Below are 14,768 nucleotides of genomic sequence, written 5' to 3' on the forward strand. Positions count from 1 at the left end.
GTGAACGTGGCAGATAGTGTAAAATAATGCATTTGAAAAATGTGTTAGCTAGCTAGCCAGACAGTTTTAGAGGAATGATTCCAAACATGTTTAAAAAATAATAATAATCTGTCCTTATTTGCAACACTCACTACTGAGTTTCAAACTCCCTCTGGATTCAGCATCAGCACAAGAACTGTTTGTCTGCAGCTTCATGAAATGGGTTTCCATGGCTGAGCAGCCGCACAATGCTCAATGCAAGCGTCGGCTGGAGTGGTGTAAAGCTCGCCACCATTGGACTCTGGAGCAGTGGAAACGCGTTCTCTGGAGTGATGAATCACACTTCACCATCTGGAAGTCCGACGGATGGATCTGGGGGAATGCTACCTGCCCTAATGCATAGTGCCAACTGTAAAGTTTGGAGGAGGAGGAATAATGGTCTGGGGCTGTTTTTCATGGTTTGGGCTAGGCTCATTAGATTCAGTGAAGGGAAATCTTAACGCTACAGCATAAAATGGCATTCTAGGGGGACTGTGCTTCCAACTTTGTGGCAACAGTTTGGGGAAGGCCCTTTCCTGTAATAGCATGACAATGCCACAGTGCACAAAGTGAGGCCCATAGAGAAATGTTTTGTGGAGGTTGGTGTGAAAGAACTTGATTGGCCTGCACAGAGCCCTGACATCAACCCCATCAAACACCTTTGGGATTAATTATCCCAAGATGGCATAGCAGTCAGACGTCCTTTGTCCTCGTCTTGCAGTGTCCCGTATATATATACATTTACACCTTTCTTCGCATGTCTTTTATATCTTTTATATATTTTATTTTCCAAAAACTCTACTTCAAAACACTCTCCTACAACCCGTCTCACCAATTAAAAAAAAAAGTATTATTTACCTCATATCTGAAATCCACAATAGAAGCTAGCCAGAAGCTAACCAGAAGCTAGCCAGTTTACTGGCTAACGTTATTATTCAGCTAACCACGGTTTGTGGTCATCAGCTATTCTTTAGCTAGAAGATCTATCGCCAGTTTTGTACAACGCGACTCAGACCAGAACATATCGCACCTATTTTTCTCTCCATATCCCCGGATTTCAACCGCAAACTCTGGACATTTACACCTGGATCTCGCAGCTAGCTAGCTGCTATCCGTGTGACTATTGGCTTACGTCGATCCCGGAGCAAACATCAATTATTCCGGAGCTAGACAGCTGAAGAGTTCCATCAGCCACTCCTGGGCTACAATCACCTATCCGGATCTGTTTTACTGTCAATGCGGAGCCCCACCGGGCCTTCACGAATGGACTACCGACGTTATCTGACCGAGGGAGTTATCCAACTGGCCCCTCCGTCGCGACGTTACCTGAACGCCCATCTGCGGCCCGCTAATCGTTAGCTGTCTTATCGGCTGCTATCTGAATAGGTCTATCAGACTATTTTTCTTGGGTCACTATAACTATATCTATTTTGCCAATAGGATTGATCCCCTCTACCACACGGAACCCCACTAATCTACCGACGGAAACGCATGAGGTGGCTAAAAACAGACCTCCATCCTATGCTAGCTTGCTACCGATGGCCCGGCTAGCTGTCTAAATCGCTGTGACCCCAACCAACCTCACTACTCACTGGACCCTTATGATCACTCGACTAAGCATGTTCTTAATGTCAATATACCTTGTCCATTGATATTCTGGTTAGTGTTTATTGGCTTATTTCATTGTAGAGCCTCTAGCCCTGCTCACTAAACCTTATCCAACCTTTCAGTTCCACCACCCACACATACGATGACATCACCTGGTTTCAATGATGTTTCTAGAGACAATATCCCTCCCATCATCACTCAATACCTAGGTTTACCTCCACTGTATTCACATCCTACCATACCTTTGTCTGTACATTATACCTTGAAGCTATTTTATCGCACCCAGAAACCTCCTTTTACTCTCTGTTCCAGACGTTCTAGACGACCAATTCTCATAGCTTTTAGCCGTACCCTTATCCTACTCCTCCTAAGTTCCTCTGGTGATGTAGAAGTGAACCCAGGCCCTGCAGTGCCTAGCTCCACTCCTATTCCTCAGGCGCTCTATTTTGATGACTTCTGTAACCGTAAAAGCGTTGGTTTCATGCATGTTAACATTAAAAGCCTCCTCCCTAAGCTTGTTTTATTCACTGCTTTAGCACACTCTGCCAACCCGGATGTTCTAGCCGTGTCTGAATCATGCCTTAGGAAGAACACCAAAAATTCTGAAATGTTCATCCCGAACTCCAACATTTTCAGACAAGATAGAACGACCAAAGGGGGTTGTGTTGCAAACTACTGCAAAGATAGCCTGCAGAGTTATGTCCTACTATCCAGGTCTGTACCCAAACAATTTCTACTTTTAAAAATCCACCTCTCTAAAAACAAGTCTCTCACCGTTGCCGCCTGCTATAGACCACCCTCTGCCCCCAGCTGTGCTCTGGACACCATATGTGAACTGATTGCCCCCCATCTATCTTCAGAGCTCGTACTGCTAGGCGACCTAAACTGGAACATGCTTAACACCCCAGCCATCCTACAATCTAAACTTGATGCCCTCAATCTCACACAAATGATCAATGAACCTACCAGGTACCACCCCAAAGCCGTAAATACGGGCACCCTCATAGATATCATCCTAACCAACTTGCCCTCTAAATACACCTTGATTTCAACCAAGATCTCAGCGACCACTGCCTCATTGCCTGTATCCGTAATGGGTCAGCGGTCAAACGACCTCCACTCATCACTGTCAAACGCTCCCTGAAACACTTCAGCGAGCAGGCCTTTCTAATCGACCTGGAAGGATATTGATCTCATCCCGTCAGTATAGGATGAAGTGCCTTCCTCACCATCTTAAATAAGCATGCCCCATTCAAGAAATGTAGAACCAGGAACAGATATAGCCCTTGGTTCTCTCCAGACCTGACTGCCCTTAACCAACACAAAAACAATCTATGGCCCTCTGCACTAGCATCGAACAGCCCCCGTGATATGCAACTTTTCAGGGAAGCTAGAAACCAATATACACAGGCAGTTAGAAAAGCCAAGGCTAGCTTTTTCAAGCAGAAATTTGCTTCCTGCAACACAAACTCAAAAAAGTTCTGGGACACTGCAAAGTCCATGGAGAATAAGAACACCTCCTCCCAGCTGCCCACTGTCACCTCCAATAAATCCACTATAATTGAGAATTTCAAGAAGCAATTTTCTACGGCTGGCCATGCTTTCCACCTGGCTACCCCTACCCCGGGCAACAGCATTGCACCCCCCCACAGCAACTCACCCAAGCCTTCCCCATTTCTCCTTCTCCCAAATCCAGTCAGCTGATGTTCTGAAAGAGCTGCAAAATCTGGACCCCTACAAATCTGCCGGGCTAAACAATCTGGACCCTTTCTTTCTAAAAAATTATCTGCCCAAAGTGTTGCCACCCCTATTACTAGCCTGTTCAATCTCTCTTTCGTGTCGTCTGAGATTCCCAAAGATTGGAAAGCAACTGCGGTCATCCCCCTCTTCAAAGGGGGGGACACTCTTGACCCAAACTGCTACAGACCTATATCTATCCTACCATGCCATTCTAAAGTCTTCGAAAGCCAAGTCAACAAACAGATTACAAACCATTTCGAATCCCACCATACCTTCTCCGCTATGCAATCTGGTTTCAGAACTGGTCATGGGTGCACCTCAGCCACGCTCAAGGTCCTGAATGATATCTTAACCGCCATCGATAAGAAACAATAATGTGCAGCCGTATTCATTGACCTGGCCAAGGCTTTCGACTCTGTCAGTCACCACATCCTCATCGGCAGACTCAACAGCCTTGGTATCTCAAATGATTGCCTCGCCTGGTTCACCAACTACTTCTCTGATAGAGTTCAGTGTGTCAAATCGGAGGGTCTGTTGTCCGGGCCTCTGGCAGTCTCTATGGGGGTGCCACAGGGTTCAATTCTTGGACCGACTCTCTTCTCTGTATATATCAATGATGTTACTCTTGCTGCTGGTGAGTCTCTGATCAAGCTCTACGCAGACGACACCATTCTGTATACTTCTGGCCCTTCTTTGGACACTGTGTTAACAACCCTCCAGGCGAGCTTCAATGCCATACAACTCTCCTTCCGTGGCCTCCAATTGCTCTTAAATACAAGTCAAATTAAATACATGCTCTTCAACCGATCGCTGCCTGCACCTGCCCGCCTGTCCAACATCACTACTCTGGACGGCTCTGACTTAGAATATGTGGACAACTACAAATACCTAGGTGTCTGGTTAGACTGTCAACTCTCCTTCCAGACTCACATCAAACATCTCCAATCCAAAGTTAAATCTAGAATTGACTTCCTATTTCGCAACAAAGCATCCTTCACTCATGCTGCCAAACATACCCAAACATAAACTGACCATCCTACCAATCCTTGACTTCAGCGATGTTATTTACAAAATAGCCTCCAATACCCTACTCAATAAATTTGATGCAGTCTATCACAGTGCTATCCGTTTTGTCACCAAAGCCCCATATACTACCCACCACTGCGACCTGTACGCTCTCGCTGACTGACTCTCGCTTCATACTCGTCGCCAAACCCACTGGCTCCAGGTCATCTACAAGACCCTGCTAGGTAAAGTCCCCCCTAATCTCAGCTCGCTGGTCACCATAGCAGCACCCACCTGTAGCACGTGCTCCAGCAGGTATATCTCTCTGGTCTCCCCCAAAACCAGTTTTTCCTTTGGCCGCCTCTCCTTCCAGTTCTCTGCTGCCAATGACTGGAACGAACTACAAAAATCTCTGAAACTGGAAACACTTATCTCCCTCACTAGCTTTAAGCACCAGCTGCCAGAGCAGCTCACAGATTACTGCACCTATACATAGCCCATCTATAATTGAGCCCAAACAACTACCTCTTCCCCTACTGTATTTATTTATTTATTTAGCTCCTTTGCACCCCATTATTTCTATCTCTACTTTGCACATTCTTCCACTGCAAATCAACCATTCCAGTGTTTTACTTGCTATATTGTATTTACTTCTCCACCATGGCCTTTTTTTGCCTTTACCTCCCTTATCTCACCTCACTTGCTCACATTGTATGTAGACTTATTTTTCTACTGTATTATTGACTGTATGTTTGTTTTACTCCATGTGTAACTCTGTGTTGTTGTATGTGTCAAACTGCTTTGCTTTATCTTGGCCAGGTCGCAATTGTAAATGAGAACTTGTTCTCAACTTGCCTACCTTGTTAAATACATTTGAAATAAAATTTAAAAAATTGGAACGCAGACTGCGAGCCAGGCCTAATCGCCCAACATCAGTGCCCGACCTCACTAATGATCTGGTGGCTGAATAGAAGCAAGTCCCCGCAGCAATGTTCCAACATGTAGTAGAAGGCCTTTTCAGAAGAGAGGTTGTTATAGCAGCATAGGGAGGACCAACTCCATACTAATGCCCATGATTTTGAAATGAGATGTTCAATGAGCAGGTGTCCACATACCTTTGGTCATGTAGTGTATGTTGTTTCTATTTATATAGAAAAAAACTGCATTTATGATTATATGACAATATTTTTGGTTGACAATGATTCTGTTACACAATTTTTGAAGTATCTCATACCTTTGTTTTATTTCCCTGCATAAGGAAAATCAGTATTATGTCTCTACTACCGTTCATTCCAACTAGAGTGGTTTGGATTTCTCCCTGATCAATATGCCTGCCATTTTCACACCATTCTGGAACTTCGAGGGTTTATGACTTTGCCCCTCTAGTAATTTAATAGGTTGTTATCAATACAATGTCACAATAAGGCAATAAAGTAAAGAATGTTTGACATTTCCGATTATCCATGCAAAACAATTGCGTACATTCAGCTCATTCATCGTGTCATTTCAGATATATGAGTATAGCCTCAAGATATCTCAACATTTTGGCCACCATAAATTGGATATTTGAGTGACATAAAGTAAAAGTGTACTATACCTGACAAGTATGAGTGGTTTGGGTGAATTTTCATCCTTTTGGGCTCTGCCTGTCAAGCAGCCTAAGGGTGCATATTCCCGTGTTGGCTAGCCTACTGTTGATAATGTTTACTTTGCTAGCTACTGGTAGCTAGAAAAGTTGTCCAGTTGGTGGTATGTAATGTACTAAGTTAGCTAACATCCCCGTTTCAACATTGTTTTAAGAGTGTTTAATCACGATGGCCGCTGAAAGACATGATAGGCTAGATACTGTGCCTTCAGAAGGTATTTACACCCCTTGACTTTTTCCACGTTTTGTTACAGAAAGATTGTTTTATGGATTCATAATGTCAAATTATGTTTTTTGAATTATGTTTTTTGAAAGGTTTACAAATTCATAAAAAATTAAAAGCTGATATGTCTTGAGTCAATAAGTCTTCAACTTCTTTGTTATGTCAATCGTAAATAAAGTTTAGGAGTAAAAATGTGCTTAACAAGTCACATAATAAATTGTATGGACTCACTCTGTGTGTAATAATAGTGTAGGATCGGACAAATCTTTTCAAATTTAGCCTAAAATGACAAGTCTAATTGCCTGTAGCTCAGTACCTGAAGCAATGCTAAGGCACAAAATTAATATTGCCAAAAAATGTGGTAAGGCAATTAACTTTTTGTTCTGAATATAGTGTTATTTTTGTGAAGAATTCAATACGAGTTACAGTTTTGAGTACCACTCTCCATATTTGTTTATTTTCACCTGAATTAACTAGGCAAGTCAATTGAGAACACATTTTTATGTATAATGACAACCTACCAGGGAACAGTGAGTTAACTGCTTTGTTCAGGGGCAGAATGACAGATTTTCACCTTGCCTGCTCAGGTATTCAATCCAGCAACCTTTCGGCTACTGACCCTATGCTCTAACCACCTAGGCTACCTGCCACCCCAATTTTCAAACATAGTCGTGGCTGTATCGTGCATATGTTTCTAATCGTTAAGGACTGGGGAGTTTTTCAGGATAAAAAAAATATATTGAATGGAGCTAAGCACAGGCAAAATTCTAGAGAAAAACTTGGTTCAGTCTGCTTTCCACCAGAGACTGGGAGATGAACTCACCTTTCAGCAGGACAATAACCTAAAACACAAGGCCAAATCTACACTGGAGTTGCTCACCAATAAGAAAGTGGATGTTTCTGAGTGGCCGAGTTACAGTTTTGACTTAAATCTGCTTGAAAATGAATGGCAAGATCTGAAATTGGTTGAAGAATTTTGAAAAGAATAGTTGGCAAATTCTGCACAATCCAGGTGTGGAATGCTCTTAGAGACTTACCAAGAAAGATACTGAGCTGTAATCGCTACCAAAGGTGCGTGCTTCTTCAAAGTATTGACTCAGGGATGTGAATACATATGTAAAAGAGATATTTCTGCATTTAATCTTCAATAAATTTGCAGAAATGTCTAAAAACATGTTTTCACTTTGTCATTATGGCGTATTGTGTGTAGATGGGTGGCAAAAAAAAGATTTAATCCATTTTGAATCAAAGGGAATGGACCACGTCAAATTGGCTAGCTACAGCTAACAAGCTAACTTTCAGGAGATAAAATAGACACCTATATACAAATATTGTTGGATTTGTATGACTTCTATAGTAGTAATGATAGTAGTCAGACTGACAACTTTACCAGGACGAGTTGTGAATAAAAGAATGGCTACTTGCCTATGTCAAGCTCTTTCCAGAAAGCCTAATCCCTGATGAAGCAAGCTAAATTACACAAATGTTCCTCTCTGCCCCATAGCATGTGTAGAATTGCCTGAAATTAACTTTAAAAATACAAAATTCTCTCTGCTTCATTGCCAAATGTTTAGAATAGCTTGAGATCAAAAACAAAACTGCATATTTTTCTCTCTGCCCCATGCAATATATGTAGAATTGTGGGAAATCATCTTTACAATAGCAACATTTTCTCTCAGCCTCATGGCAAAATGTGTTGAGTAGCTTTCTTGTGGGGGGTAAAAACAGCCCCAGATCATACAAAACTATCGGTAGTTGAAAATGAGTTGGAAACACACTGAGCTTTAGAGTTTTATTCGGTACATGGAAACTTAAACGAAAAAGTAAAGTTTGTGTGCACTATGTCATCACGCACTGATTTTTATCCGCAGCAAGTCTGTTTGGTGGAAACACCAATGGTGGGAAAATGCGCATATGCTGATTTTAAAATATATGCATGAAAAGCTGTCGCCAATTGGATGGAACACGAGCTAGTGGCATGTTTATTTTTCTTAACATTTTGCTTGTTAAACTCTTTTGGATCGCACCTTTCAGTTAGTTTGGCCTTCTGAACAAAAGGTTTTGATTTGAGTCAGATTTGGCAGATGATCTGTCAGCCTATGGGTATGAGTTGTAGAATAAACAAAGAAAGTAATATGAAAATATAACAATGGCAATATGACAGTATGTCTAGGTCATAAGGATGATGATAACAAACTTGGATACCTCCTGCGCCTCGTCGTGTTGCTTCGGCCTGTTGTTTACGAAGTTTTACTTTGTTTTATAATTTTCTTTGTTTTATAATTGTTTGTGTCAACACCTGCTACCAACTAGCCAGCTAGCCAGCTAGCTAGGTTGCAATGGCGCCTGCTTCACCTGGAATAGCTAACAAACTTTTCCAGCGCTGTAGAAGCTGTGTTTATTACATTCTTGTCCAGGACAATATTGACAATCCAGAGTTCCAATGTGGCAATTGTTTACTAGCAGAGAAATATAGGAATAAAGTGGCTATGCTTAGCAAGCAAATATCAATACAAACAGCACAGGAATGAAATCAACATGTATTGATCACATCTTTACTAATGCAGCAGAAATTGCCTTTAAAGCAGTATCCAAATCTATTAATTCCAAATCACTTGTATGACACCCTATGCCATAATCTTTTACTAGGGTAACTGGCCCCTGGGGGCGGGGCATTTACCACGGTACTTTAAAAAAAACACCCTTTTCAAAAAGCAACATTTCATGAAATACCTAAAAAAAGTGTAAACTCTAGCCATTTATTTCCCTTTACAGTTTAGTCGCCTAAGCATGACCTTCATCCACATACCATATTTTTTTCCAAACGTTGTTTTTTTTTGTGTCAGCAATTAGACATTGTTCTTATGGGGGGGGCTAGTTACACCCTGGTACCCTATACCCAAACGCGCTTCAGCCCAGCTCAAATGAAAAAGGGGAGATCAGGTGCTTGACTGAGGGACTTGAAAATCCCCCAAAACATTCCTTACCCCAGGATACTTCAGCTGGTGACCATGTGGGAGAATACAGAAAAGGAGCACTCTGTTTCTGCATAAATCCGATTTATTGACGGGACAAGCAAACAATAGGTTTATGTTTCGGCATGAATCGCCTTCATCAGAGCCTTGCGTAGGAAAATGGTGGGAGTCACCTATATACCCTCGCAGGGGAGTGTCCCGCTCATCATGTCAACTATGTCAATACCGTCAGTAGTAGTAGGAAACTAGACAGGTTATTCAAACAAAAGTAAGATCATCATTCAAGGTTCCTACACATACATTCCACTTGAATAACAAAAGACAGAAATAAACTAAGAATAACAGATTTACAAAAAAAGATGAGAAAGAGAGCTGTTCATTCAGACCATTTGGCTTGACGCAATCTAAGCTGTCGATCCAAAGTGCCTCTCCCTGCAACAATTTCCGCACAATATTGCCCCCTCTGGAGTAAAGAGAAACTTTCTCAATTCCCCAGAATTTCAAGGTTGAGGCTGAGCCATGATTGGCATTCACTCAATGCCACACGATCGTATAGTCCATATTTTTGGTGCGGATAGCTGTTTTGTGTTTACCTATTCTTAAGTTGAGCATGCGTTTTGTCTGATTCATAGGTGCCTCCCACACTTTTCCTACTCAAGGCTCCGATGAAGGCGATTCATGCCAAAACATAAGCCTATTGTTCATTCTAATATTTTTGGGATCCTAACATGGTCCTCACCCTTACGGAAAAACCACATGAATTTCAAGTGATCAAATGTGATCTTATGTGACAACAAGTGAAGCAACATGTGAAACTACACATGACAACATGTGAAACAACACGATTTCATACGTGAAATCACATGTTTTTTCCATAAGGGCAATGACGTTCTCGGAATGTTGTATCATGGTCCCCTGGAGGTTTTTATCTAGCTCCCAGTTTGTTCCAGGGATGTCGCCGAGGACAAGTTTGGGATGTTCTTGGGATATTGTCTCGTGTTTTTCTGGAGTTTTTTGTCTTGCTCAAATATTGTCACGTGTAGTTTCATGGTATCCCATGTAGAGATTTTGCATCCCCATGGCCACATTTATTTCACATGAGATTATGTTTTTACATATGTAGTTTCATGTTATTACATGCATTTACATGTTGATTTTATGTGAAATGCATGTGTTCTTTCTGTAAGGGAATAGACATAACATTTTAAATCAAAGCTTCAAACTTTCTGCAGTTGGGTTGCAAAATTCCAGTTACCTTCCCAATATTCTCAGATTTTCAAAAAATCCTGGTTGCAGATTTCTTGTTTACTCCATCTTCATCATGGGAATTTTATAACCAGGATCTCTGGAAAACCTATGAAAAATCTACCATCATTTTGCAAACCCATCTGAAACTAGGCTCTGAGAAGCAGTTGTTAAGTGGCACCTCAGAGACTCACGGACAATGATCTTCCGTGGACGGGTTGGGCTCCCAGATGTTCCAGATACAGACATTGGTCTTGCTGTCAAGGCGCACGGAACTGGGCTTGGCTGAGGGGCTGTACACAGACAGCATGGTCTACCTCTGCACCAGGGAGAAGTGAACCAGGCTGATCTGACGACCTGCAGGCAGGGACAACAACAGCACAGAGACAAACTAGCTCGTATACAAACATGGCAAAAATACCACTGGTTGTTATGGGCAACACCTTTAGGTCCACAGGGCAGACCTTCAGTTCAGGACAGTGGTAAGACACAAGTTGTTAATTGAAAGTGCATGGTATGAGCTAATTAGGAGCAGGTGCCGTTTCTAGGGACTGTTCTGCACTGCAACGAGGATTTACAGATTTACTCCCGTGTACACCTGTGTCGTGGCTGGGGTCCGCCCCTATATATAGACCCCATGCCCTCGACACACGTTCTCTTTCATTTTCTCGGCGGACGTCCATAAGGCTTGAGGTACACATTTTCTAAAGTTTGCTTGGTAAGTCACTGGTAAGTGTAATATCTTGAAAGTATACTCACTAGCTGTTTGCACATGGCCGCCCCTCATCTTGAGTGCTCCACTCACTGCTGCGGTTGGTCTGTATCTTCCGCCCGTGTTTTGTTAGCATTACACTATGACTCCGTGTGCATCCATTAATATGGTGGCTCTTGCTGCCACAAACTGTAATTTACCTTACACAACTTGCTGAATGGCTTGTTCCATGTGTGTTGTGAATTTCATTAACATGCTGCTCCCTGTGCCAGGTTCCTATTCCTCCAAGGGGGTCACGACATAAGCTCTCCCAGGGCGTTGGAACCCTGCACCGTGGCCCTGTTGGCTTGGCTGAGCTTATGGCAACCCATTGTGACAGGTGTGAGGGTGGCATCCCCCCTGGGGATCCACATACCTCGTGTATGCACTGCCTGGGTCTGAGCTACGCGGAGAGGGTGGTGGAGCGCCCTACTGGATGCCTGTTTTGTGTGATGTTCTCAGAGGGCCTACACCTGACGCGATTGGAGACCTTGCGCGAGTGGGTCGGCCAGGCTCTGGCTCAGGCTGGGGACGAGCTCCCTCCCTCAGGAGTGGTGCACCAGCGAGCTGTTAGTCCATCCACTGGGACCACTACCCCTCCCAGGAAGTGTGGCCGGAACCACCGCAGGCAGAGTCCATCTGCTGCCAGTCCTGGATGGGGACAGGAGTCAGACCACTGGGACCACCTTGCACATGCCCTGCATCAGAAGGTTGATAGCTTCAATGGCGATGACAGCTGTTCCCTGTTGGCCAGTGACAGGCTGTTCCTGCAGGATGAACCTGGCACTGTTCACCGTGAGTGGGGCTACCAGGCCATCAAAAGCCAGCAGCGGGGCTTCCTTGCCCCCAGCGGCTCGAGAGGCTATGAGGAGCCAACTCACTTGGGTAGCCACTGCACTGGACATCAGACTGGTGGACACCCACTTGCAACCAAACTACGGTGGCGTCCCTCTCCTGCCCCATCGCCTCGCACTGAGGGACAACAGCGGAGAGGGGCACAGCGTGCGGTGGAGCAACAACTTGTAAACTCTCACCGCCATAGGGACGTGCATGGGAGACCCGGGCACTCGAAGCGCCAGAGGAGAGGCGGGCCCTGGCAGGACCCCTGAAACACCCTTCCCCGGCCGCTTCTCCCGGTCTCAAAGGGCAAAGTGGGAGGAGGGTGTGGCCTCCTCTGGGTGTTGTCCATGTAACAGTATAACTTTAGACCGTCCCCTCGCCCTTACCCGGGCGCGAACCAGGGACCCTCTGCACACATCAACAACAGTCACGCACGAATCATCGTTACCCATCGCTCCACAAAAGCCGCGGCCCTTGCAGAGCAAGGGGAACTACTACTACAAGGTCTCAGAGCAAGTGATGTCACCGATTGAAACGCTATTTAGTGCGCACCACCGCTAACTAAGCTAGCTTTTTCACATCCGTTACATCCACAATGCTCGAGGGGGTACCGATTCCAATTTCGGTGCTGGCCCCCGTCTTTCAGGGGCCTTCGTGTCACCACTGTGGAAGAACCCCTGAAGAAGAAAACCTTTAGCTTTGTGAGTCTGGAAGGAGAGTTTACAGTTTAACCAGACACCTAGGTATTTGTAGTTGTCCACATAGTTGAATTCAGAACCGTCCAGAGAAGTGATGCTAGACGGGTGGGCGGGTGCAGTCAGTGATCGGTTGAAGAGCATGCTTTTAATTTTACTTGCATTTAAGAGCAGTTGGAGGCCACAGAAGGAGTATTGTATGACATTGAAGCTCATTTGGAGGTTTTTTAACAGTGTCCAAAGAAGGGCCAGATGTACACAGAATGGTGTCGTCTGCGTAGAGGTGGATCAGAGAATCACCAGAGTGACATCATTGATATATACAGAGAAAAGAGTCGGCCCGAGATTTGAACCCTGTGGCACCCCCATAGAGACTGCCAGAGGTCTGAACAACAGGCCTTCCGATTTGACATGCTGAACCCTATCTGAGAAGTATTTGGTGAACCAGGCGAGGCAGTCATTTAAGAAACCAAGGCTATTGAGTCTGCCAATAAGAATGCGGTGATTGACAGAGTCGAAAGCCTTGGCCAGGTCGATGAAGACGGCAGCACAGTACTGTCTTTTATTGATGGCAGTTATGATATCGTTTAGTACCTTGAGCGTGGCTGAGGTGCACCCATGACCAGCTCGGAAACCAGATTGCATAGTAGAGAAGGTACTGTGGGATTCGAAATGGTCTGTGATCTGTTTGTTGACTTGGCTTTTAAAGATTTTAGAAAGACAGGGCAGGATGGATATAGGTCTATAACAGTTTGGGTCTAGAGTGTCTCCCCCTTTGAAGAGATGGATGACCGCGGCAGCTTTCCAGTCTTTGGGGATCTCAGACGATACGAAAGAGAGGTTGAACAGGCCATTAATAGGGGTTGATTTGTAGGGATCCAGATTTTGCAGCTCTTTCAGAACATTAGCTGTCTGGATTTGGGTGGAGAAGAAGCAGGGGCTTGGGCAAGTTTCTGCAGGGGGTGCAGGGCTGTTGACCGGCCAGGGGTAGCCAGGTGGAAAGCAGGTCCAGACGTAGAAATATGCTTCTTGAAATTCTCGATTATCGTAGATTTATTGATGGTGGCAGATTTTCCTAGCCTCAGTGCAGTGGGCAGCTGGGAGGAGGTGCTCTTATTCTCCATGGACTTTACATTGTCTCAAAACTTTTTGAAATTAGTGCTACAGGATGCACATTTCTGTTTGAAAAAGCTAGCCTTAGCTTTCCTAACTGACTGTGTACATTGGTTCCTGACTTCCCTGAAAAGTTGCATATTGCGGGGGCTATTCGATGCTAATGCAGAACGCCACAGGATGTTTTTGTGCTGGTCAAGGGCAGTCAAGTCTGGGGTGAACCAAGGGCTATATCTGCTTTTTTAAGATGGCGAGGAAAGCACTTTTAATGAGCAACCAGGTATGCTCTACTGACGGGATGAGGTCAATATCCTTCCAGGATGCCCGGAACAGGTCGATTAGAAAGGCCTGCTCACTGAAGTGTTTTAGGGAGCATTTGACAGTGATGAGGGGTGGTCGTTTGACCGCGGACCCATTACGCACGCAGGCAATGATGAGGTGAGAGACTTGTTTCTGGAAAGGTGGATTTTTAAAAGCAGAAGCTCGAATTGTTTGGGCACAGACATGGATAGTATGACAGAACTCTGCAGGCTCTCTCTGCAGTAGATTGCATCTCCGCCCCCGTTGGCAGTTCTATCTTGTCGGAAAATGTTTTAGTTGGACTAGAGGGAGACTCAACGAATACAGCAAATAACTGCTATAACTGCTGCAAATAACTGCTCTAACTGCTGCAAATAACTGCTGTTTTTATGTGTAAGTTTATGTTTAAGATGTAATTCAGCACAAGCAACACTTTGTTCAACACTTTTATAAGCCATAAAATGCGCTTTCTATCTACTTCCACACACTACAACCAGCACTGCAGCTGCAATGAATGGGTATAGCAAAGTCTTCCGATAAGCCTGTGTTGTTATTATTAGCGGCTTGTGTCTTTTTTAATATCAAGGAATATTTGATTTTCTCTGGTCAT

Source organism: Oncorhynchus tshawytscha, linkage group LG16 (genome assembly GCF_018296145.1).
Source record: "Oncorhynchus tshawytscha isolate Ot180627B linkage group LG16, Otsh_v2.0, whole genome shotgun sequence".
Classification (NCBI taxonomy): Eukaryota; Metazoa; Chordata; class Actinopteri; order Salmoniformes; family Salmonidae; genus Oncorhynchus; species Oncorhynchus tshawytscha.